The sequence below is a fragment of the Haemaphysalis longicornis genome, unplaced genomic scaffold (genome assembly GCF_048455015.1).
Source record: "Haemaphysalis longicornis isolate Haplotype H1 unplaced genomic scaffold, Haemaphysalis longicornis Haplotype H1 scaffold_11, whole genome shotgun sequence".
Classification (NCBI taxonomy): domain Eukaryota; kingdom Metazoa; phylum Arthropoda; class Arachnida; order Ixodida; family Ixodidae; genus Haemaphysalis; species Haemaphysalis longicornis.
In genome coordinates this window covers 111,392,599-111,416,964 of record NW_027526214.1, presented here as the reverse complement: position 1 = coordinate 111,416,964, position 24,366 = coordinate 111,392,599, and the positions used below count along the sequence as shown (strand labels likewise).

Here is a 24,366-nt window from a genome sequence, read left to right as displayed (position 1 = left end):
AGATAGGTCGGCAGTCTACAAGGCCAAAGGAGGCATAGGGGTGAAGTTGGGCTCTTTTTTTTACCTCGGGTAATGAAGTTAACAATTTCTTTAAATATACGGAAGAAAGACAGAAAGAAAAACACGCGCCCACAGTGGGGCCCGAACGCACGCCTTCTGATTAGATCTAGAATGCCTTACCAAATCGGCTATCTGGGCGACTGTGTTCTCCTCCACTTTCTGGGCTATTTATATTTTACTAGAAATGTATCTGACGCTTGACGGTGTTAGCCAGCGCCACTTTGACTACACGGGGAGAAGGGGACCTTCTCTTAAACCCCCGGGGCGTGACTCGAACGTCTACAGCCTGTCATGAGCGGGTAACTGGCGAGAAGCCCTCTTATGCTACCTATGCATCAAGGCTGCCATATCCGAGACCCTCGCTAGGCTTTCGCAGAATAATATAGTAAGGAAATGAGGGGCTCGATGAGGAAATACAGAAAGATAGGTCGGCAGTCTAACACGCCAAAGGAGGCATAGGGGTGAAGTTAGGCTATTTTTTTTACGTCGGGTAATGAAGTTAACATTTTGTTTAAATATACGGAAGAAAGACAGAATGAAAAACACGCGCCCACAGTGGGGACCGAACCCACGCCTTTCGATTAGATCTCGAATGCCTTACCAATTCGGCTATCTGGGCTACTGTGCTCTCCTTCACTTTCTGGGCTATTTATATTTTACTAGAAGTGTATCTGACGCTTGAGGGTGGTAGCCAGCGCCACTTTGACTACACGGGGAGAAGGGGACCTTCTTTTTAACCCCCGGGGCGTGACTCGAACGTCTACAGCCTGTCATGAGAGGGTAACTGGCGGGAAGCCCTCTTATACTACATAGGCGTCAAGGCTGCCAGAACCAAGGCCCTCGCTAGGCTTTCGCAGAATAATATAGTAAGGAAATGAGGGGCTCGATGAGGAAATACAGAAAGATAGGTCGTTAGTCTACAACGCCAAAGGACGCATAGACGTGTAATTAGGCTCTTTTTTTTACCTCGGGTAATGAAGTTAACATTTTGTTTAAATATACGGAAGAAAGACAGAAAGAAAAACACGCGCCCACAGTGGGGACCGAACCCACGCCTTTCGATTAGATCTCGAATGCCTTACCAATTCGGCTATCTGGGCGACGGTGTTCTCCTTCATTTTCTGGGCAATTTATATTTTACTAGAAGTGTATCTGACGCTTGAGGGTGGTAGCCAGTGCCACTTTGACTACACGGGGAGAAGGGGACCTTCTTTTCAACCCCCGGGGCGTGACTCGAACGTCTACAGCCTGTCATGAGCGGGTAACTGGCGGGAAGCCCTCTTATAATACGTAGGCGTCAAGGCTGCCAGAACCGAGACCCTCGCTAGGCTTTCGCAGAATAATATAGTAATTAAATGAGGGGCTCGATGAGGAAATACAGAAAGATAGGTCGGCAGTCTACAACGCCAAAGGAGGCATAGAGGTGAAGTTAGGCTATTTTTTTTACCTCGGGTAATGAAGTTAACATTTTGTTTAAATATACGGAAGAAAGACAGAATGAAAAACACGCGCCCACAGTGGGGACCGAATCCACGCCTTTCGATTAGATCTCGAATGCCTTACCAATTCGGCTATTTGGGCGACGGTGTTCTCCTTCACTTTCTGGGCTATTTATATTTTACTAGAAATGTATCTGACGCTTGACGGTGGTAGCCAGCGCCACTTTGACTACACGGGGAGAAGGGGACCTTCTTTTCAACCCCCGGGGCGTGACTCGAACGTCTACAGCCTGTCATGAGCGGGTAACTGGCGAGAAGCCCTCTTATGCTACCTATGCATCAAGGCTGCCATAACCGAGACCCTCGCTAGGCTTTCGCAGAATAATATAGTAAGGAAATGAGGGGCTCGATGAGGAAATACAGAAAGATAGGTCGGCAGTCTAACACGCCAAAGGAGGCATAGGGGTGAAGTTAGGCTATTTTTTTTACCTCGGGTAATGAAGTTAACATTTTGTTTAAATATACGGAAGAAAGACAGAATGAAAAACACGCGCCCACAGTGGGCACCGAACCCACGCCTTTCGATTAGATCTCGAATGCCTTACCAATTCGGCTATCTGGGCGACTGTGTTCTCCTTCACTTTCTGGGCTATTTATATTTTACTAGAAGTGTATCTGACGCTTGAGGGTGGTAGCCAGCGCCACTTTGACTACACGGGGAGAAGGGGACCTTCCTTCAACCCCCGGACCGTGACTCGAACTTCTACAGCCTGTCAAGAGCGGGTAACTGGCGGGAAGCCCTCTTATGCTACCTAGGCATCAAGGCTGCCAGAACCGAGACCCTCGCTAGGCTTTCGCAGAATAATATAGTAAGGAAAAGAGGGGCTTGATGAGGAAATACAGAAAGATAGGTCGGCAGTCTACAACGCCAAAGGAGGCATAGGGGTGTAGTTAGGCTCTTTTTTTTACTACGGTTAATTAAGTTAGCATTTTATTTAAACATACGGAAGACTAAAAGAAAAACGCGCCCACAGTGGCGACCGAACCCACACCTTCCGATTAGATCTCGAATGCCTTACCAATTCGGCTATCTGGGCGACTGTGTTCTCCTTCGCTGTCTGGGCTATTTATATTTTACTAGAAATGTATCTGACGCTTGAGGGTGGTAGCCAGCGCCACTTTGACTACACGGGGAGAAGGGGACCTTCTTTTCAACCCCCGGGGCGTGACTCGAACGTCTACAGCCTGTCATGGGCGGGTAACTGGCGAGAAGCCCTCTTATGCTACCTAGGCATCAAGGTTGCCAGAACCGAGACCCTCGCTAGGCTTTCGCTGAATAATATAGTAATGAAATGAGGGGCTCGACGAGGAAATACAGAAAGATAGGTCATCAGTCTACAATGCCAAAGGAGGCATAGGGGTGTAGTTAGGCTCTTTTTTTTTACTTCGGGTAATGAAGTTAACATTTTGTTTAAATATATGGAAGAAAGAAAGAAAGAAAAACACGCGCCCAGAGTAGGGACCGAGCCCACGCCTTTCGATTAGATTTCGAATGCCTTACCAATTCGGCTATCTGGGTGACTGTGTTCTCCTTCGCTGTTTGGGCTATTTATATTTTACTAGAAATGTATCTAACGCTTGAGGGTGGTAGCCAGCGCCACTTTGACTACACGGGGAGAAGGGGACCTTCTTTTCAACCACCGGGGCGTGACTCGAACGTCTACAGCCTGTCATGAGCGGGTAACTGGCGAGAAGCCCTCTTATGCTACCTAGGCATCAAGGCTGCCAGAACCGAGACCCTCGCTAGGCTTTCGCTGAATAATATAGTAAGGAAATGAGGGGCTAGATGAGGAAATACAGAAATATAGGTCGGCAGTCTACAACGCTAAAGGAGGCATAGGGGTGAAGTTAGGCTCTTTTTTTACCTCGGGTAATGAAGTTAACATTTTGTTTAAATATACGGAAGAAAGACAGAAAGAAAAACACGCGCCCACAGTGGGGACTGAACCCACGCCTTTCGATTAGATCTTGAATGCCTTACCAATTCGGCTATCTGGGCGACTGTGTTCTCCTTCACTTTCTGGGCTATTTATATTTTACTAGAAATGTATCTGACGCTTGAGGGTGGTAGCCAGCGCCACTTTGACTACACGGGGAGAAGGGGACCTTCTTTTCAAGCCCCGGGGCGTGACTCGAACGTCTACAGCCTGTCATGAGCGGGTAACTGGCGGGAAGCCCTCCTATGCTACCTAGGCATCAAGGGTGCCAGATCCTAAACCCTCACTAGGCTTTCGCAGAATAATATAGTAAGGAAATGAGGTGCTCGAGGAGGAAATACAGAAAGATAGGTCGGCAGTCTACAACGCCAAAGGAGGCATAGGGGTGAAGTTGGGCTCTTTTTTTTACCTCGGGTAATGAAGTTAACAATTTGTTTAAATATACGGAAGAAAGACAGAAAGAAAAACACGCGCCCACAGTGGGGCCCGAACGCACGCCTTCTGAATAGATCTCGAATGCCTTACCAAATCGGCTATCTGGGCGAGTGTGTTCTCCTTCACTTTCTGGGCTATTTATATTTTATTAGAAATGTATCTGACGCTTGACGGTGGTAGCCAGCGCCACTTTGACTACACGGGGAGAAGGGGACCTTCTTTTCAACCCCCGGGGCGTGACTCGAACGTCTACAGCCTGTCATGAGCGGGTAACTGGCGAGAAGCCCTCTTATGCTACCTATGCATCAAGGCTGCCAGAACCGAACCCTCGGTAGGCTTTCGCAGAATAATATAGTAAGGAAATGAGGGGCTCGATGAGGAAATACAGAAAGATAGGTCGGCAGTCTACAACGCCAAAGGAGGCATAGAGGTGTAATTAGGCTCTTTTTTTACTACGGTTAATTAAGTTACCATTTTGTTTTATTATGCGGAAGAAAGAAAGAAAGAAAAACGCGCCCAGAGTGGGGACCGAACCCACACCTTTTGATTAGATCTCGAGTGCCTTACCAATTCGGCTATCTGGGCGACTGTGTTCTCCTTCACTTTCTGGGCTATTTATATTTTACTAGAAATGTATCTGACGCTAGAGGGTGGTAGCCAGCGCCACTTTGACTACACGGGGAGAAGGGGACCTTCTTTTCAAGCCCCGGGGCGTGACTCGAACGTCTACTTCCTGTCATGAGCGGGTAACTGGCGGGAAGCCCTCCTATGCTGCCTAGGCATCAAGGCTGCCAGAACCGAGACCCTCGCTAGGCTTTCGCAGAATAATATAGTAAGGAAATGAGGGGCTCGATGGGGAAATACAGAAAGATAGGTCGGCAGTCTACAACGCCAAAAGAGGCATAGAGGTGTAGTTAGGTTCTTTTTTTACTACGGTTAATTAAGTTACCATTTTGTTTTATTATGCGGAAGAAAGAAAGAAAGAAAAACGCGCCCAGAGTGGGGACCGAACCCACACCTTTTGATTAGATCTCGAGTGCCTTACCAATTCGGCTATCTGGGCGACTGTGTTCTCCTTCACTTTCTGGGCTATTTATATTTTACTAGAAATGTATCTGACGCTTGAGGGTGGTAGCCAGCGCCACTTTGACTACACGGGGAGGAGGGGACCTTCTTTTCAACTCCCGGGGCGTGACTCGAACGTCTACAGCCTGTCATGAGCGGGTAACTGGCGGGAAGCCCTCTTATGCTACCTAGGCATCAAGGCTGCCAGAACCGAACCCTCGCTAGGCTTTCGCAGAATAATATAGTAAGGAAAAGAGGGGCTTGATGAGGAAATACAGAAAGATAGGTCGGCAGTCTACAACGCCAAAGGAGGCATAGGGGTGTAGTTAGGCTCTTTTTTTTACTACGGTTAATGAAGTTAACATTTTATTTAAACATACGGAAGACTAAAAGAAAAACACGCGCCCACAGTGGCGCCCGAACCCACACCTTCCGATTAGATCTCGAATGCCTTACCAATTCGGCTATCTGGGTGACTGTGTTGTCCTTCGCTGTCTGGGCTATTTATATTTTACTAGAAATGTATCTGACGCTTGAGGGTGGTAGCCAGCGCCACTTTGACTACACGGGGAGAAGGGGACCTTCTTTTCAACCCACGGGCCGTGACTCGAACTTCTACAGCCTGTCATGAGCGGGTAACTGGCGGGAAGCCCTCTTATGCTACCTAGGCATCAAGGCTGCCAGAACCGAGACCCTCGCTAGGTGTTCGCAGAATAATATAGTAAGGAAAAGAGGGGCTTGATGAGGAAATACAGAAAGATAGGTCGGCAGTCTACAACGCCAAAGGAGGCATAGGGGTGTAGTTAGGCTCTTTTTTTTACTTCGGGTAATGAAGTTAACATTTTGTTTAAATATACGGAAGAAAGAAAGAAAGAAAAACACGCGCCCAGAGTAGGGACCGAGCCCACGCCTTTCGATTAGATTTCGAATGCCTTACCAATTCGGCTATCTGGGTGACTGTGTTCTCCTTCGCTGTTTGGGCTATTTATATTTTACTAGAAATGTATCTAACGCTTGAGGGTGGTAGCCAGCGCCACTTTGACTACACGGGGAGAAGGGGACCTTCTTTTCAACCACCGGGGCGTGACTCGAACGTCTACAGCCTGTCATGAGCGGGTAACTGGCAAGAAGCCCTCTTATGCTACCTAGGCATCAAGGCTGCCAGAACCGAGACCCTCGCTAGGCTTTCGCTGAATTATATAGTAAGGAAATGAGGGGCTAGATGAGGAAATACAGAAATATAGGTCGGCAGTCTACAACGCTAAAGGAGGCATAGGGGTGAAGTTAGGCTCTTTTTTTACCTCGGGTAATGAAGTTAACATTTTGTTTAAATATACGGAAGAAAGACAGAAAGAAAAACACGCGCCCACAGTGGGCACCGAACCCACGCCTTTCGATTACATCTCGAATGCCTTACCAATTCGGCTATCTGGGCGACTGTGTTCTCCTTCACTTTCTGGGCTATTTATATTTTACTAGAAATGTATCTGACGCTTGAGGGTGGTAGCCAGCGCCACTTTGACTACACGGGGAGAAGGGGACCTTCTTTTCAAGCCCCGGGGCGTGACTCGAACATCTACAGCCTGTCATGAGCGGGTAACTGGCGGGAAGCCCTCCTATGCTACCTAGGCATCAAGGCTGCCAGATCCTAAACCCTCGCTAGGCTTTCGCAGAATAATATAGTAAGGAAATGAGGGGCTCGAGGAGGAAATACAGAAAGATAGGTCATCAGTCTACAATGCCAAAGGAGGCATAGGGGTGTAGTTAGGCTCTTTTTTTTACTACGGTTAATGAAGTTAACATTTTGTTTAAATATACGGAAGAAAGAAATAAAAACACGCGCCCAGAGTGGGGACCGAACCCACGCCTTTCGATTAGATCTCGAATGCCTTACCAATTCGGCTATCTGGGCGACTATGTTCTCCTTCGCTGTCTGGGCTATTTATATTATACTAGAAATGTATCTGATGCTTGAGGGTGGTAGCCAGCGCCACTTTGACTACACAGGGAGAAGGAGACCTTCTTTTCAACCCCTGGGGCGTGACTCGAACGTCTACAGCCGGTCATGAGCGGGTGACTGGCGGGAAGCCCTCTTATACTACGTAGGCATCAAGGCTGCCAGAACCGAGACCCTCGCTAGGCTTTCGCAGAATAATATAGTAAGGAAATGAGGGGCTCGATGAGGAAATACAGAAAGATAGGTCGGCAGTCTACAACGCCAAAGGAGGCTTAGGGGTGTAGTTAGGCTCTTTTTTACTTCGGGTAATGAAGTTACCATTTTGTTTTAATATACGGAAGAAAGAAAGAAAAACAAGGGCCCAGAGTGGGGACCGAACCCACGCCTTCCGATTAGATCTCGAATGCCTTACCAATTCGGCTATATGGGTGACTGTGTTCTCCTTCACTTTCTGGGCTATTTATATTTTACTAGAAATGTATCTGACGCTTGAGGGTGGTAGCCAGCGCCACTTTGACTACACGGGGAGAAGGGGACCTTCTTTTCAAGCCCCGGGGCGTGACTCGAATGTCTACAGCCGGTCATGAGCGGGTAACTGGCAGGAAGCCCTCCTATGCTACCTAGGCATCAAGGCTGCCAGATCCGAGACCCTCGCTAGGCTTTCGGAGAATAATATAGTAAGGAAATGAGGGGCTCGAGGGGGAAATACAGAAAGATAGGTCATCAGTCTACAATACCAAAGGAGGCATAGGGATGTAGTTAGGCTCTTTTTTTTACTACGGTTAATGAAGTTAACATTTTGTTTAAATATACAGAAGAAAGAAAGAAAAAAAAACGCGCCCAGAGTGGGGACCGAACCCACGCCTTTCGATTAGAACTCGAATGCCTTAACAATTCGGCTATCTGGGCGACTGTGTTCTCCTTCACTTTCTGGGCTATTTATATTTTACTAGAAGTGTATCTGACGCTTGAGGATGGTAGCCAGCGCCAATTTGACTACACGGGGAGAAGGGGACCTTCTTTTCAACCCCCGGGCCGTGACTCGAACGTCTACAGCCTGTCATGAGCGGGTAACTGTCGGGAAGCCCTCTTATACTACGTAGGCATCAAGGCTGCCAGAACCGAGACCCTCGCAAGGCTTTCGTAGAATAATATAGTAAGGAAATGAGGGGCTCGATGAGGAAATACAGAAAGATATGTCATCAGTCTACAATGCCAAAGGAGGCATAGGGGTGTAGTTAGGCTCTTTTTTTTACTACGGTAATGAAGTTAACATTTTGTTTAAATATACGGAAGAAAGAAAGAAAGAAAAACACGCGCCCAGAGTGGGGACCGAACCCACGCCTTTCGATTAGATCTCGAATGCCTTACCAATTCGATATCTGGGTGACTGTGTTCTCCTTCGCTGTCTGGGGTATTTATATTACACTAGAAATGCATCTGATGCTTGAGGGTGGTAGCCAGCGCTACTTTGACTACACGGGGAGAAGGGGACCTTCTTTTCAACCCCCGGGGTGTGACTCGAACGTCTACAGCCTGTCATGAGTGGGTAACTGGCCGGAGGCTTTCTTATGCTACCTAGGCATCAAGGCTGCCAGAACCGAGACCCTCGCTAGGCTTTCGCAGAATAATATAGTAAGGAAATGATGGGCTAGATGAGGAAATACAGAAAGATAGGTCGGCAGTCTACAACGCTAAAGGAGGCATAGGGGTGAAGTTAGGCTCTTTTTTTACCTCGGGTAATGAAGTTAACATTTTGTTTAAATATACGGAAGAAAGACAGAAAGAAAAACACGCGCCCACAGTGGGGACCGAACCCACGCCTTTCGATTAGATCTCGAATGCCTTACCAATTCGGCTATCTGGGCGACTGTGTTCTTCACTTTCTGGGCTATTTATATTTTACTAGAAAAGTATCTGACGCTTGAGGGTGGTAGCCAGCGCCACTTTGACTAAACGGGGAGAAGGGGACCTTCTTTTCAACCCCCGGGGCGATACTCGAACGTCTACAGCCTGTCATGAGCGGGTAACTGGCGGGAAGCCCTCTTATGCTACCTAGGCATCAAGGCTGCCAGAACCGAAACCTTCACTAGGCTTTCGCAGAATAATATAGTAAGGAAATGAGGGGCTCGATGAGGAAATACAGAAAGATAGGTCGGCAGTCTACAACGCCAAAGGAGGCATAGGGGTGTAGTTGGGCTCTTTTTTACCTCGGGTAATGAAGTTAACATTTTGTTTAAATATACGGAAGAAAGACAGAAAGAAAAACACGTGCCCACAGTGGGGACCGAACCCACGCCTTTCGATTAGATCTCGAATGCCTTACCACTTCGGCTATCTGGGCTACTGTGTTCTCCTTCACTTTCTGGGCTATTTATATTTTACTAGAAGTGTATCTGACGCTTGAGGGTGGTAGCCAGCGCCACTTTGACTACACGGGGAGAAGGGGACCTTCTTTTCAAACCCCGGGGCGTGACTCGAACGTCTACAGTCTGTCATGAGTGGGTAACTGGCGGGAGGCCTTCTTATGCTACCTACGCATCAAGGCTGCCAGAACCGAGACCCTCGCTAGGCTTTCGCAGAATAATATAGTAAGGAAATGAGGGGCTCGATGAGGAAATACAGAAAGATAGGTCGGCAGTCTACAACGCCAAAGGAGGCATAGGGGTGAAGTTGGGCTCTTTTTTTTACCTCGGGTAATGAAGTTAACAATTTGTTTAAATATACGGAAGAAAGACAGAAAGAAAAACACGCGCCCACAGTGGGGCCCGAACGCACGCCTTCTGATTAGATCTCGAATGCCTTACCAAATCGGCTATCTGGGCGACTGTGTTGTCCTCCACTTTCTGGGCTATTTATATTTTACTAGAAATGTATCTGACGCTTGACGGTGGTAGCCAGCGCCACTTTGACTACACGGGGAGAAGGGGACCTTCTTTTCAACCCCCGGGGCGTGACTCGAACGTCTACAGCCTGTCATGAGCGGGTAACTGGCGAGAAGCCCTCTTATGCTACCTATGCATCAAGGCTGACATAACCGAGACCCTCGCTAGGCTTTCGCAGAATAATATAGTAAGGAAATGAGGGGCTCGATGAGGAAATACAGAAAGATAGGTCGGCAGTCTAACACGCCAAAGGAGGCATAGGGGTGAAGTTAGGCTATTTTTTTTACCTCGGGTAATGAAGTTAACATTTTGTTTAAATATACGGAAGAAAGACAGAATGAAAAACACGCGCCCACAGTGGGGACCGAACCCACGCCTTTCGATTAGATCTCGAATGCCTTACCAATTCGGCTATCTGGGCTACTGTGTTCTCCTTCACTTTCTGGGCTATTTATATTTTACTAGAAGTGTATCTGACGCTTGAGGGTGGTAGCCAGCACCACTTTGACTACACGGGGAGAAGGGGACCTTCTTTTCAACCCCCGGGGCGTGACTCGAACGTCTACAGCCTGTCATGAGAGGGTAACTGGCGGGAAGCCCTCTTATACTACATAGGCGTCAAGGCTGCCAGAACCAAGGCCCTCGCTAGGCTTTCGCAGAATAATATAGTAAGGAAATGAGGGGCTCGATGAGGAAATACAGAAAGATAGTTCGTTAGTCTACAACGCCAAAGGAGGCATAGACGTGTAATTAGGCTCTTTTTTTACCTCGGGTAATGAAGTTAACATTTTGTTTAAATATACGGAAGAAAGACAGAAAGAAAAACACGCGCCCACAGTGGGGACCGAACCCACGCCTTTCGATTAGATCTCGAATGCCTTACCAATTCGGCTATCTGGGTGACTGTGTTCTCCTTCGCTGTCTGGGCTATTTATATTTTACTAGAAATGTATCTGACGCTTGAGGGTGGTAGCCAGCGCCACTTTGACTACACGGGGAGAAGGGGACCTTCTTTTCAACCCCCGGGCCGTGACTCGAACTTCTACAGCCTGTCATGAGCGGGTAACTGGCGGGAAGCCCTCTTATGCAACCTAGGCATCAAGGCTGCCAGAACCGAGACCCTCCCTAGGCTTTCGCAGAATAATATAGTAAGGAAAAGAGGGGCTTGATGAGGAAATACAGAAAGATAGGTCGGCAGTCTACAACGCCAAAGGAGGCATAGGGGTGTAGTTAGGCTCTTTTTTTTACTACGGTTAATGAAGTTAACATTTTATTTAAACATACGGAAGACTAAAAGAAAAACACGCGCCCACAGTGGCGACCGAACCCACACCTTCCGATTAGATCTCGAATGCCTTACCAATTCGGCTATCTGGGTGACTGTGTTCTCCTTCGCTGTCTGGGCTATTTATATTTTACTAGAAATGTATCTGACGCTTGAGGGTGGTAGCCAGCGCCACTTTGACTACACGGGGAGAAGGGGACCTTCTTTTCAACCCACGGGCCGTGACTCGAACTTCTACAGCCTGTCATGAGCGGGTAACTGGCGGGAAGCCCTCTTATGCTACCTAGGCATCAAGGCTGCCAGAACCGAGACCCTCGCTAGGTGTTCGCAGAATAATATAGTAAGGAAAAGAGGGGCTTGATGAGGAAATACAGAAAGATAGGTCGGCAGTCTACAACGCCAAAGGAGGCATAGGGGTGTAGTTAGGCTCTTTTTTTTACTTCGGGTAATGAAGTTAACATTTTGTTTAAATATACGGAAGAAAGAAAGAAAAACACGCGCCCAGAGTAGGGACCGAGCCCACGCCTTTCGATTAGATTTCGAATGCCTTACCAATTCGGCTATCTGGGTGACTGTGTTCTCCTTCGCTGTTTGGGCTATTTATATTTTACTAGAAATGTATCTAACGCTTGAGGGTGGTAGCCAGCGCCACTTTGACTACACGGGGAGAAGGGGACCTTCTTTTCAACCACCGGGGCGTGACTCGAACGTCTACAGCCTGTCATGAGCGGGTAACTGGCAAGAAGCCCTCTTATGCTACCTAGGCATCAAGGCTGCCTGAACCGAGACCCTCGCTAGGCTTTCGCTGAATAATATAGTAAGGAAATGAGGGGCTAGATGAGGAAATACAGAAATATAGGTCGGCAGTCTACAACGCTAAAGGAGGCATAGGGGTGAAGTTAGGCTCTTTTTTTACCTCGGGTAATGAAGTTAACATTTTGTTTAAATATACGGAAGAAAGACAGAAAGAAAAACACGCGCCCACAGTGGGCACCGAACCCACGCCTTTCGATTAGATCTCGAATGCCTTACCAATTCGGCTATCTGGGCGACTGTGTTCTCCTTCACTTTCTGGGCTATTTATATTTTACTAGAAATGTATCTGACGCTTGAGGGTGGTAGCCAGCGCCACTTTGACTACACGGGGAGAAGGGGACCTTCTTTTCAAGCCCCGGGGCGTGACTCGAACGTCTACAGCCTGTCATGAGCGGGTAACTGGCGGGAAGCCCTCCTATGCTACCTAGGCATCAAGGCTGCCAGATCCTAAACCCTCGCTAGGCTTTCGCAGAATAATATAGTAAGGAAATGAGGGGCTCGAGGAGGAAATACAGAAAGATAGGTCATCAGTCTACAATGCCAAAGGAGGCATAGGGGTGTAGTTAGGCTCTTTTTTTTACTACGGTTAATGAAGTTAACATTTTGTTTAAATATACGGAAGAAAGAAATAAAAACACGCGCCCAGAGTGGGGACCGAACCCACGCCTTTCGATTAGATCTCGAATGCCTTACCAATTCGGCTATCTGGGCGACTATGTTCTCCTTCGCTGTCTGGGCTATTTATATTATACTAGAAATGTACATGATGCTTGAGGGTGGTAGCCAGCGCCACTTTGACTACACAGGGAGAAGGGGACCTTCTTTTCAACCCCCGGGGCGTGACTCGAACGTCTACAGCCTGTCATGAGCGGGTAACTGGCGAGAAGCCCTCTTATGCTACCTATGCATCAAGGCTGCCATAACCGAGACCCTCGCTAGGCTTTCGCAGAATAATATAGTAAGGAAATGAGGGGCTCGATAAGGAAATACAGAAAGATAGGTCGGCAGTCTACAACGCCAAAGGAGGCATAGGGGTGTAGTTAGGCTCTTTTTTTTACTTCGGGTAATGAAGTTAACATTTTGTTTAAATATACGGAAGAAAGACAGAAAGAAAAACACGCGCCCACAGTGGGGCCCGAACGCACGCCTTCTGATTAGATCTCGAATGCCTTACCAAATCGGCTATCTGGGCGACTGTGTTGTCCTCCACTTTCTGGGCTATTTATATTTTACTAGAAATGTATCTGACGCTTGACGGTGGTAGCCAGCGCCACTTTGACTACACGGGGAGAAGGGGACCTTCTTTTCAACCCCCGGGGCGTGACTCGAACGTCTACAGCCTGTCATGAGCGGGTAACTGGCGAGAAGCCCTCTTATGCTACCTATGCATCAAGGCTGCCATAACCGAGACCCTCGCTAGGCTTTCGCAGAATAATATAGTAAGGAAATGAGGGGCTCGATGAGGAAATACAGAAAGATAGGTCGGCAGTCTAACACGCCAAAGGAGGCATAGGGGTGAAGTTAGGCTATTTTTTTACCTCGGGTAATGAAGTTAACATTTTGTTTAAATATACGGAAGAAAGACAGAATGAAAAACACGCGCCCACAGTGGGGACCGAACCCACGCCTTTCGATTAGATCTCGAATGCCTTACCAATTCGGCTATCTGGGCTACTGTGTTCTCCTTCACTTTCTGGGCTATTTATATTTTACTAGAAGTGTATCTGACGCTTGAGGGTGGTAGCCAGCACCACTTTGACTACACGGGGAGAAGGGGACCTTCTTTTCAACCCCCGGGGCGTGACTCGAACGTCTACAGCCTGTCATGAGAGGGTAACTGGCGGGAAGCCCTCTTATACTACATAGGCGTCAAGGCTGCCAGAACCAAGGCCCTCGCTAGGCTTTCGCAGAATAATATAGTAAGGAAATGAGGGGCTCGATGAGGAAATACAGAAAGATAGTTCGTTAGTCTACAACGCCAAAGGAGGCATAGACGTGTAATTAGGCTCTTTTTTTACCTCGGGTAATGAAGTTAACATTTTGTTTAAATATACGGAAGAAAGACAGAAAGAAAAACACGCGCCCACAGTGGGGACCGAACCCACGCCTTTCGATTAGATCTCGAATGCCTTACCAATTCGGCTATCTGGGTGACTGTGTTCTCCTTCGCTGTCTGGGCTATTTATATTTTACTAGAAATGTATCTGACGCTTGAGGGTGGTAGCCAGCGCCACTTTGACTACACGGGGAGAAGGGGACCTTCTTTTCAACCCCCGGGCCGTGACTCGAACTTCTACAGCCTGTCATGAGCGGGTAACTGGCGGGAAGCCCTCTTATGCTACCTAGGCATCAAGGCTGCCAGAACCGAGACCCTCCCTAGGCTTTCGCAGAATAATATAGTAAGGAAAAGAGGGGCTTGATGAGGAAATACAGAAAGATAGGTCGGCAGTCTACAACGCCAAAGGAGGCATAGGGGTGTAGTTAGGCTCTTTTTTTTACTACGGTTAATGAAGTTAACATTTTATTTAAACATATGGAAGACTAAAAGAAAAACACGCGCCCACAGTGGCGACCGAACCCACACCTTCCGATTAGATCTCGAATGCCTTACCAATTCGGCTATCTGGGTGACTGTGTTCTCCTTCGCTGTCTGGGCTATTTATATTTTACTAGAAATGTATCTGACGCTTGAGGGTGGTAGCCAGCGCCACTTTGACTACACGGGGAGAAGGGGACCTTCTTTTCAACCCACGGGCCGTGACTCGAACTTCTACAGCCTGTCATGAGCGGGTAACTGGCGGGAAGCCCTCTTATGCTACCTAGGCATCAAGGCTGCCAGAACCGAGACCCTCGCTAGGTGTTCGCAGAATAATATAGTAAGGAAAAGAGGGGCTTGATGAGGAAATACAGAAAGATAGGTCGGCAGTCTACAACGCCAAAGGAGGCATAGGGGTGTAGTTAGGCTCTTTTTTTTACTTCGGGTAATGAAGTTAACATTTTGTTTAAATATACGGAAGAAAGAAAGAAAAACACGCGCCCAGAGTAGGGACCGAGCCCACGCCTTTCGATTAGATTTCGAATGCCTTACCAATTCGGCTATCTGGGTGACTGTGTTCTCCTTCGCTGTTTGGGCTATTTATATTTTACTAGAAATGTATCTAACGCTTGAGGGTGGTAGCCAGCGCCACTTTGACTACACGGGGAGAAGGGGACCTTCTTTTCAACCACCGGGGCGTGACTCGAACGTCTACAGCCTGTCATGAGCGGGTAACTGGCAAGAAGCCCTCTTATGCTACCTAGGCATCAAGGCTGCCTGAACCGAGACCCTCGCTAGGCTTTCGCTGAATAATATAGTAAGGAAATGAGGGGCTAGATGAGGAAATACAGAAATATAGGTCGGCAGTCTACAACGCTAAAGGAGGCATAGGGGTGAAGTTAGGCTCTTTTTTTACCTCGGGTAATGAAGTTAACATTTTGTTTAAATATACGGAAGAAAGACAGAAAGAAAAACACGCGCCCACAGTGGGCACCGAACCCACGCCTTTCGATTAGATCTCGAATGCCTTACCAATTCGGCTATCTGGGCGACTGTGTTCTCCTTCACTTTCTGGGCTATTTATATTTTACTAGAAATGTATCTGACGCTTGAGGGTGGTAGCCAGCGCCACTTTGACTACACGGGGAGAAGGGGACCTTCTTTTCAAGCCCCGGGGCGTGACTCGAACGTCTACAGCCTGTCATGAGCGGGTAACTGGCGGGAAGCCCTCCTATGCTACCTAGGCATCAAGGCTGCCAGATCCTAAACCCTCGCTAGGCTTTCGCAGAATAATATAGTAAGGAAATGAGGGGCTCGAGGAGGAAATACAGAAAGATAGGTCATCAGTCTACAATGCCAAAGGAGGCATAGGGGTGTAGTTAGGCTCTTTTTTTTACTACGGTTAATGAAGTTAACATTTTGTTTAAATATACGGAAGAAAGAAATAAAAACACGCGCCCAGAGTGGGGACCGAACCCACGCCTTTCGATTAGATCTCGAATGCCTTACCAATTCGGCTATCTGGGCGACTATGTTCTCCTTCGCTGTCTGGGCTATTTATATTATACTAGAAATGTACATGATGCTTGAGGGTGGTATCCAGCGCCACTTTGACTACACAGGGAGAAGGGGACCTTCTTTTCAACCCCCGGGGCGTGACTCGAACGTCTACAGCCTGTCATGAGCGGGTAACTGGCGAGAAGCCCTCTTATGCTACCTATGCATCAAGGCTGCCATAACCGAGACCCTCGCTAGGCTTTCGCAGAATAATATAGTAAGGAAATGAGGGGCTCGATGAGGAAATACAGAAAGATAGGTCGGCAGTCTACAACGCCAAAGGAGGCATAGGGGTGTAGTTAGGCTCTTTTTTTTACTTCGGGTAATGAAGTTAACATTTTGTTTAAATATACGGAAGAAAGACAGAAAGAAAAACACGCGCCCACAGTGGGGCCCGAACGCACGCCTTCTGATTAGATCTCGAATGCCTTACCAAATCGGCTATCTGGGCGACTGTGTTGTCCTCCACTTTCTGGGCTATTTATATTTTACTAGAAATGTATCTGACGCTTGACGGTGGTAGCCAGCGCCACTTTGACTACACGGGGAGAAGGGGACCTTCTTTTCAACCCCCGGGGCGTGACTCGAACGTCTACAGCCTGTCATGAGCGGGTAACTGGCGAGAAGCCCTCTTATGCTACCTATGCATCAAGGCTGCCATAACCGAGACCCTCGCTAGGCTTTCGCAGAATAATATAGTAAGGAAATGAGGGGCTCGATGAGGAAATACAGAAAGATAGGTCGGCAGTCTAACACGCCAAAGGAGGCATAGGGGTGAAGTTAGGCTATTTTTTTACCTCGGGTAATGAAGTTAACATTTTGTTTAAATATACGGAAGAAAGACAGAATGAAAAACACGCGCCCACAGTGGGGACCGAACCCACGCCTTTCGATTAGATCTCGAATGCCTTACCAATTCGGCTATCTGGGCTACTGTGTTCTCCTTCACTTTCTGGGCTATTTATATTTTACTAGAAGTGTATCTGACGCTTGAGGGTGGTAGCCAGCACCACTTTGACTACACGGGGAGAAGGGGACCTTCTTTTCAACCCCCGGGGCGTGACTCGAACGTCTACAGCCTGTCATGAGAGGGTAACTGGCGGGAAGCCCTCTTATACTACATAGGCGTCAAGGCTGCCAGAACCAAGGCCCTCGCTAGGCTTTCGCAGAATAATATAGTAAGGAAATGAGGGGCTCGATGAGGAAATACAGAAAGATAGTTCGTTAGTCTACAACGCCAAAGGAGGCATAGACGTGTAATTAGGCTCTTTTTTTACCTCGGGTAATGAAGTTAACATTTTGTTTAAATATACGGAAGAAAGACAGAAAGAAAAACACGCGCCCACAGTGGGGACCGAACCCACGCCTTTCGATTAGATCTCGAATGCCTTACCAATTCGGCTATCTGGGTGACTGTGTTCTCCTTCGCTGTCTGGGCTATTTATATTTTACTAGAAATGTATCTGACGCTTGAGGGTGGTAGCCAGCGCCACTTTGACTACACGGGGAGAAGGGGACCTTCTTTTCAACCCCCGGGCCGTGACTCGAACTTCTACAGCCTGTCATGAGCGGGTAACTGGCGGGAAGCCCTCTTATGCTACCTAGGCATCAAGGCTGCCAGAACCGAGACCCTCCCTAGGCTTTCGCAGAATAATATAGTAAGGAAAAGAGGGGCTTGATGAGGAAATACAGAAAGATAGGTCGGCAGTCTACAACGCCAAAGGAGGCATAGGGGTGTAGTTAGGCTCTTTTTTTTACTACGGTTAATGAAGTTAACATTTTATTTAAACATACGGAAGACTAAAAGAAAAACACGCGCCCACAGTGGCGACCGAACCCACACCTTCCGATTAGATCTCGAATGCCTTACCAATTCGGCTATCTGGGTGACTGTGTTCTCCTTCGCTGTCTGGGCTATTTATATTTTACTAGAAATGTATCTGACGCTTGAGGGTGGTAGCCAGCGCCACTTTGACTACACGGGGAGAAGGGGACCTTCTTTTCAACCCACGGGCCGTGACTCGAACTTCTACAGCCTGTCATGAGCGGGTAACTGGCGGGAAGCCCTCTTATGCTACCTAGGCATCAAGGCTGCCAGAACCGAGACCCTCGCTAGGTGTTCGCAGAATAATATAGTAAGGAAAAGAGGGGCTTGATGAGGAAATACAGAAAGATAGGTCGGCAGTCTACAACGCCAAAGGAGGCATAGGGGTGTAGTTAGGCTCTTTTTTTTACTTCGGGTAATGAAGTTAACATTTTGTTTAAATATACGGAAGAAAGAAAGAAAAACACGCGCCCAGAGTAGGGACCGAGCCCACGCCTTTCGTTTAGATTTCGAATGCCTTACCAATTCGGCTATCTGGGTGACTGTGTTCTCCTTCGCTGTTTGGGCTATTTATATTTTACTAGAAATGTATCTAACGCTTGAGGGTGGTAGCCAGCGCCACTTTGACTACACGGGGAGAAGGGGACCTTCTTTTCAACCACCGGGGCGTGACTCGAACGTCTACAGCCTGTCATGAGCGGGTAACTGGCAAGAAGCCCTCTTATGCTACCTAGGCATCAAGGCTGCCTGAACCGAGACCCTCGCTAGGCTTTCGCTGAATAATATAGTAAGGAAATGAGGGGCTAGATGAGGAAATACAGAAATATAGGTCGGCAGTCTACAACGCTAAAGGAGGCATAGGGGTGAAGTTAGGCTCTTTTTTTACCTCGGGTAATGAAGTTAACATTTTGTTTAAATATACGGAAGAAAGACAGAAAGAAAAACACGCGCCCACAGTGGGCACCGAACCCACGCCTTTCGATTAGATCTCGAATGCCTTACCAATTCGGCTATCTGGGCGACTGTGTTCTCCTTCACTTTCTGGGCTATTTATATTTTACTAGAAATGTATCTGACGCTTGAGGGTGGTAGCCAGCGCCACTTTGACTACACGGGGAGAAGGGGACCTTCTTTTCAAGCCCCGGGGCGTGACTCGAACGTCTACAGCCTGTCATGAGCGGGTAACTGGCGGGAAGCCCTCCTATGCTACCTAGGCATCAAGGCTGCCAGATCCTAAACCCTCGCTAGGCTTTCGCAGAATAATATAGTAAGGAAATGAGGGGCTCGAGGAGGAAATACAGAAAGATAGGTCATCAGTCTACAATGCCAAAGGAGGCATAGGGGTGTAGTTAGGCTCTTTTTTTTACTACGGTTAATGAAGTTAACATTTTGTTTAAATATACGGAAGAAAGAAATAAAAACACGCGCCCAGAGTGGGGACCGAACCCACGCCTTTCGATTAGATCTCGAATGCCTTACCAATTCGGCTATCTGGGCGACTATGTTCTCCTTCGCTGTCTGGGCTATTTATATTATACTAGAAATGTACATGATGCTTGAGGGTGGTATCCAGCGCCACTTTGACTACACAGGGAGAAGGGGACCTTCTTTTCAACCCCCGGGGCGTGACTCGAACGTCTACAGCCTGTCATGAGCGGGTAACTGGCGAGAAGCCCTCTTATGCTACCTATGCATCAAGGCTGCCATAACCGAGACCCTCGCTAGGCTTTCGCAGAATAATATAGTAAGGAAATGAGGGGCTCGATGAGGAAATACAGAAAGATAGGTCGGCAGTCTACAACGCCAAAGGAGGCATAGGGGTGTAGTTAGGCTCTTTTTTTTACTTCGGGTAATGAAGTTAACATTTTGTTTAAATATACGGAAGAAAGACAGAAAGAAAAACACGCGCCCACAGTGGGGCCCGAACGCACGCCTTCTGATTAGATCTCGAATGCCTTACCAAATCGGCTATCTGGGCGACTGTGTTGTCCTCCACTTTCTGGGCTATTTATATTTTACTAGAAATGTATCTGACGCTTGACGGTGGTAGCCAGCGCCACTTTGACTACACGGGGAGAAGGGGACCTTCTTTTCAACCCCCGGGGCGTGACTCGAACGTCTACAGCCTGTCATGAGCGGGTAACTGGCGAGAAGCCCTCTTATGCTACCTATGCATCAAGGCTGCCATAACCGAGACCCTCGCTAGGCTTTCGCAGAATAATATAGTAAGGAAATGAGGGGCTCGATGAGGAAATACAGAAAGATAGGTCGGCAGTCTAACACGCCAAAGGAGGCATAGGGGTGAAGTTAGGCTATTTTTTTACCTCGGGTAATGAAGTTAACATTTTGTTTAAATATACGGAAGAAAGACAGAATGAAAAACACGCGCCCACAGTGGGGACCGAACCCACGCCTTTCGATTAGATCTCGAATGCCTTACCAATTCGGCTATCTGGGCTACTGTGTTCTCCTTCACTTTCTGGGCTATTTATATTTTACTAGAAGTGTATCTGACGCTTGAGGGTGGTAGCCAGCACCACTTTGACTACACGGGGAGAAGGGGACCTTCTTTTCAACCCCCGGGGCGTGACTCGAACGTCTACAGCCTGTCATGAGAGGGTAACTGGCGGGAAGCCCTCTTATACTACATAGGCGTCAAGGCTGCCAGAACCAAGGCCCTCGCTAGGCTTTCGCAGAATAATATAGTAAGGAAATGAGGGGCTCGATGAGGAAATACAGAAAGATAGTTCGTTAGTCTACAACGCCAAAGGAGGCATAGACGTGTAATTAGGCTCTTTTTTTACCTCGGGTAATGAAGTTAACATTTTGTTTAAATATACGGAAGAAAGACAGAAAGAAAAACACGCGCCCACAGTGGGGACCGAACCCACGCCTTTCGATTAGATCTCGAATGCCTTACCAATTCGGCTATCTGGGTGACTGTGTTCTCCTTCGCTGTCTGGGCTATTTATATTTTACTAGAAATGTATCTGACGCTTGAGGGTGGTAGCCAGCGCCACTTTGACTACACGGGGAGAAGGGGACCTTCTTTTCAACCCCCGGGCCGTGACTCGAACTTCTACAGCCTGTCATGAGCGGGTAACTGGCGGGAAGCCCTCTTATGCTACCTAGGCATCAAGGCTGCCAGAACCGAGACCCTCCCTAGGCTTTCGCAGAATAATATAGTAAGGAAAAGAGGGGCTTGATGAGGAAATACAGAAAGATAGGTCGGCAGTCTACAACGCCAAAGGAGGCATAGGGGTGTAGTTAGGCTCTTTTTTTTACTACGGTTAATGAAGTTAACATTTTATTTAAACATACGGAAGACTAAAAGAAAAACACGCGCCCACAGTGGCGACCGAACCCACACCTTCCGATTAGATCTCGAATGCCTTACCAATTCGGCTATCTGGGTGACTGTGTTCTCCTTCGCTGTCTGGGCTATTTATATTTTACTAGAAATGTATCTGACGCTTGAGGGTGGTAGCCAGCGCCACTTTGACTACACGGGGAGAAGGGGACCTTCTTTTCAACCCACGGGCCGTGACTCGAACTTCTACAGCCTGTCATGAGCGGGTAACTGGCGGGAAGCCCTCTTATGCTACCTAGGCATCAAGGCTGCCAGAACCGAGACCCTCGCTAGGTGTTCGCAGAATAATATAGTAAGGAAAAGAGGGGCTTGATGAGGAAATACAGAAAGATAGGTCGGCAGTCTACAACGCCAAAGGAGGCATAGGGGTGTAGTTAGGCTCTTTTTTTTACTTCGGGTAATGAAGTTAACATTTTGTTTAAATATACGGAAGAAAGAAAGAAAAACACGCGCCCAGAGTAGGGACCGAGCCCACGCCTTTCGTTTAGATTTCGAATGCCTTACCAATTCGGCTATCTGGGTGACTGTGTTCTCCTTCGCTGTTTGGGCTATTTATATTTTACTAGAAATGTATCTAACGCTTGAGGGTGGTAGCCAGCGCCACTTTGACTACACGGGGAGAAGGGGACCTTCTTTTCAACCACCGGGGCGTGACTCGAACGTCTACAGCCTGTCATGAGCGGGTAACTGGCAAGAAGCCCTCTTATGCTACCTAGGCATCAAGGCTGCCTGAACCGAGACCCTCGCTAGGCTTTCGCTGAATAATATAGTAAGGAAATGAGGGGCTAGATGAGGAAATACAGAAATATAGGTCGGCAGTCTACAACGCTAAAGGAGGCATAGGGGTGAAGTTAGGCTCTTTTTTTACCTCGGGTAATGAAGTTAACATTTTGTTTAAATATACGGAAGAAAGACAGAAAGAAAAACACGCGCCCACAGTGGGCACCGAACCCACGCCTTTCGATTAGATCTCGAATGCCTTACCAATTCGGCTATCTGGGCGACTGTGTTCTCCTTCACTTTCTGGGCTATTTATATTTTACTAGAAATGTATCTGACGCTTGAGGGTGGTAGCCAGCGCCACTTTGACTACACGGGGAGAAGGGGACCTTCTTTTCAAGCCCCGGGGCGTGACTCGAACGTCTACAGCCTGTCATGAGCGGGTAACTGGCGGGAAGCCCTCCTATGCTACCTAGGCATCAAGGCTGCCAGATCCTAAACCCTCGCTAGGCTTTCGCAGAATAATATAGTAAGGAAATGAGGGGCTCGAGGAGGAAATACAGAAAGATAGGTCATCAGTCTACAATGCCAAAGGAGGCATAGGGGTGTAGTTAGGCTCTTTTTTTTACTACGGTTAATGAAGTTAACATTTTGTTTAAATATACGGAAGAAAGAAATAAAAACACGCGCCCAGAGTGGGGACCGAACCCACGCCTTTCGATTAGATCTCGAATGCCTTACCAATTCGGCTATCTGGGCGACTATGTTCTCCTTCGCTGTCTGGGCTATTTATATTATACTAGAAATGTACATGATGCTTGAGGGTGGTAGCCAGCGCCACTTTGACTACACAGGGAGAAGGAGACCTTCTTTTCAACCCCTGGGGCGTGACTCGAACGTCTACAGCCGGTCATGAGCGGGTGACTGGCGGGAAGCCCTCTTATACTACGTAGGCATCAAGGCTGCCAGAACCGAGACCCTCGCTAGGCTTTCGCAGAATAATATAGTAAGGAAATGAGGGGCTCGATGAGGAAATACAGAAAGATAGGTCGGCAGTCTAACACGCCAAAGGAGGCATAGGGGTGAAGTTAGGCTATTTTTTTACCTCGGGTAATGAAGTTAACATTTTGTTTAAATATACGGAAGAAAGACAGAATGAAAAACACGCGCCCACAGTGGGGACCGAACCCACGCCTTTCGATTAGATCTCGAATGCCTTACCAATTCGGCTATCTGGGCTACTGTGTTCTCCTTCACTTTCTGGGCTATTTATATTTTACTAGAAGTGTATCTGACGCTTGAGGGTGGTAGCCAGCACCACTTTGACTACACGGGGAGAAGGGGACCTTCTTTTCAACCCCCGGGGCGTGACTCGAACGTCTACAGCCTGTCATGAGAGGGTAACTGGCGGGAAGCCCTCTTATACTACATAGGCGTCAAGGCTGCCAGAACCAAGGCCCTCGCTAGGCTTTCGCAGAATAATATAGTAAGGAAATGAGGGGCTCGATGAGGAAATACAGAAAGATAGTTCGTTAGTCTACAACGCCAAAGGAGGCATAGACGTGTAATTAGGCTCTTTTTTTACCTCGGGTAATGAAGTTAACATTTTGTTTAAATATACGGAAGAAAGACAGAAAGAAAAACACGCGCCCACAGTGGGGACCGAACCCACGCCTTTCGATTAGATCTCGAATGCCTTACCAATTCGGCTATCTGGGTGACTGTGTTCTCCTTCGCTGTCTGGGCTATTTATATTTTACTAGAAATGTATCTGACGCTTGAGGGTGGTAGCCAGCGCCACTTTGACTACACGGGGAGAAGGGGACCTTCTTTTCAAGCCCCGGGGCGTGACTCGAACTTCTACAGCCTGTCATGAGCGGGTAACTGGCGGGAAGCCCTCTTATGCTACCTAGGCATCAAGGCTGCCAGAACCGAGACCCTCCCTAGGCTTTCGCAGAATAATATAGTAAGGAAAAGAGGGGCTTGATGAGGAAATACAGAAAGATACGTCGGCAGTCTACAACGCCAAAGGAGGCATAGGGGTGTAGTTAGGCTCTTTTTTTTACTACGGTTAATGAAGTTAACATTTTATTTAAACATACGGAAGACTAAAAGAAAAACACGCGCCCACAGTGGCGACCGAACCCACACCTTCCGATTAGATCTCGAATGCCTTACCAATTCGGCTATCTGGGTGACTGTGTTCTCCTTCGCTGTCTGGGCTATTTATATTTTACTAGAAATGTATCTGACGCTTGAGGGTGGTAGCCAGCGCCACTTTGACTACACGGGGAGAAGGGGACCTTCTTTTCAACCCACGGGCCGTGACTCGAACTTCTACAGCCTGTCATGAGCGGGTAACTGGCGGGAAGCCCTCTTATGCTACCTAGGCATCAAGGCTGCCAGAACCGAGACCCTC

At 47.8% G+C, this 24,366-nt stretch overlaps 1 non-coding gene across 1 annotated transcript; it reads right to left on the bottom strand.

Moving 5' to 3' along the window:
- Positions 1-7,790: 7,790 nt before the first annotated feature.
- Trnar-ucu (transfer RNA arginine (anticodon UCU)) lies at positions 7,791-7,862 on the bottom strand. The gene has a single exon. It is a non-coding gene; the product is annotated as a tRNA-Arg (tRNA).
- Positions 7,863-24,366: the final 16,504 nt, after the last annotated feature.